At 42.7% G+C, this 2,583-nt stretch overlaps 1 non-coding gene across 1 annotated transcript; it reads right to left on the bottom strand.

Moving 5' to 3' along the window:
• Positions 1-1,959: 1,959 nt before the first annotated feature.
• Positions 1,960-2,032, bottom strand: TRNAF-AAA. The gene has a single exon. It is a non-coding gene; the product is annotated as a tRNA-Phe (tRNA).
• Positions 2,033-2,583: the final 551 nt, after the last annotated feature.

Genomic DNA, 2,583 nt, shown 5'->3' with positions numbered 1-2,583 from the left:
TTTCTGTCCTCCCTGGTGAAAAACTTCTTAAAAATATATTTTCTGTAAACAAACTTTTTTATTTTTTAGTGGAGGTACTGGGGAATGAACCCAGGACCTCATGCTAAGCACGCTCTCTACCACTGAGCTGTATCGCCCCACTAAGGAAACTATTTTATTAACAATTTTGGATTTACAGAAAATTTTTGAGTATAGTATGGAGACTTCTCATATACCCCACAGCCAGATTCCCCTGTTACTAACAGCTCACACTCGTCTGGGGCATTTGTTACCATTAATGAACCAATCATGGTCCATTATTATTAACTAAAGTCCACCCTTTATTCAGATGTCCTCAGTGTCTGCCTGTGTTTCAGGATACCACCCAGGGCACCACATATGTTTAGCGATCAGTACTGCCTTAGGCTCCTTTATCAGGTTTCTCCACTATGAAGTTCCTCTTTTTCCTACTTTCCATACTTTACTCCTTGGAAGGAAGTCCTTATGGGCAGGCTCATGGGAGGAAGGGGGAGTTATGCTCTTTCTGCTTGAGGGCAGAGTGTCTAGATGAGTTATTTGGGATTCTTCTGCATGGGAGATTTGTCTGTTCTGTCCCACTTGTTTCTTTGTTCAACCATTTATTTATGTCACCAAGGACTCAGGAATATTAATTGTCCTTTGAGTTACAATCCAATGCTACTTTATTTTTCTTGCACAGTTTCTTCTTTGGCCGTTGGGAGCTCTCACAGTTGCTTTCTGGACTCTTCTGACATAGCTCCATTGCTGTGTGTTACATTACATTTGTGTGTTACATTACAAGATGCTCCCGGATCATCTTGTGAATTTTCTGCTGCAACCCTAAACTTCGCCATTTCTCTGAAGTGCCCTGGTTCTTTTTATTGGAAAGTAGGGCTAGAAACCAAGATGTGGGTGTTAGGTGTGCTCTGAAAAGCCTTTTTTAACATTTCTTTTTTATTCTCTTACTTCATTCCAATACCAGAAGTGCTTTTGTTGTTTGACTTAACTGAGTCTATCGTGTCATTCATACATTTAGGGTCCCAGTTTCTGTTTCATCTGATTATTATATACTCTTAGGATCACTCATACTTTCTCTTATACTCAACCTGACCACATTTAATTTTCCTAGGGGTAGGCTTTTTAAACCATTTCTCCTGTTCCAGGAATGTGACAGGTGTACATGACCATGAAAATCACTGGTCTCACTGTATTCCGTATCAAACAGAATCAACTGGCCTCATGGAATAATGAAATGACCTATTAAAACGTCAGTTCAGGTGACAGCTTGGGGACAGACCCTGTGGGGTTGGAGTGCTCTCCTCCAGGATTCGGTATCTGCACTGAACAAACAACTGGCACCTGATACTGTGTCCCCAGTAGTTAGAAACATAGGTCATGGAATCAAGAGGTGGAAGTTGAACTGGTCCCTCTCACAATCGTCCGCAGTGACCCGCTTGTGGGATTTGTCTTTTCCATCCATGCATTCTTAGACTATTCTTGGTTTGGAGGTCCTGGTTCCCAATGAAGAAAACATTTACACAAGGAGATGAGGAAGGTTTCCACTGGGATGTAACTGACCCTGGTTATTGAGAGAACCTAGCCTTGTTACTATATATAGTGGCAGAGAGGATACTCTGAAACTCCATGGCTCATTGGGGTGTCCTTTGGTGTTTCCATGCTTGATGAGAATGATGAATGAGCAATTGCAGCAATCATGACCCGGTACATCTAAGGCAATCAAGGGCTGACATTCCTCAGGAATAAAGGTTTGTGTTACGCTAACAAGGAACACTCTTAAGTCCCTTGATGTTCTGGCTGAGTGTGAGGATATTTGGAATGGATGGTGGAAATAGACAATGAATGTGTTATGGATTTGGGACCAGTTGCAGCAGCAAAGACTGTAGCTTGTTTTGCTAACCATTTCATGTTGAGTCTTTTTTTTTTTTTTTTTTTTTTTTTTAGTAAGTGGTACTGGGGATTGAACCCAGGACCTTGGGCATTTTAAGCACACACTCTACCACTGAGCTATACCCTCCGACCTTGAGTCTTTTGTGAAGATTGAGTTTGCTGCCTACCATCCTGAAGGTCTTCAATGGCAGTAACTTATGTAGGGATGAGTGGAACCCAGTCATTCAAGGGGTAGACTGTGGTTAGACGTCTTTGATAGACTTCCTTGCTAAATTTATGTCTCATATGACCTAACTGAGCTTCAACTGCACTGTGGAGTTCTTGCTTTCTGCCCCAGGACTTTTCTGCTGTTGTCATGTGGGATGCTGGAAGGAGCCCACTCAGCCTTTCTGGTTTGTCTGAAAACCTGGACTTGCTTTCTGGGTTAACATCGCTTGGGACGATTGTTACCCAGTGGGACAATGGAGCTCCATTGTCTTTCTGGTTGACACTTTTGATACAAGCACACTTCTCAGAAAGTCCCAGCAACATCAAGTTCCCGTTGCCCACAGGAGTGACCTTGATATATCATCCTTATATTAGCCTCACCCCCTTTTGTGTTGTTCACTCTCTCCAGATTCTCACTCTGCCTCTGTTGGTTCACCTACCAGACACACTGCCTTTCAGGCCTCCTTGCGC

The sequence above is a fragment of the Camelus ferus genome, chromosome 26 (genome assembly GCF_009834535.1).
Source record: "Camelus ferus isolate YT-003-E chromosome 26, BCGSAC_Cfer_1.0, whole genome shotgun sequence".
In the NCBI taxonomy this organism is placed as follows: Eukaryota; Metazoa; Chordata; class Mammalia; order Artiodactyla; family Camelidae; genus Camelus; species Camelus ferus.
Note: the sequence above shows the minus strand (reverse complement) of the source record. Positions and strands in the feature narration are given on the sequence as shown.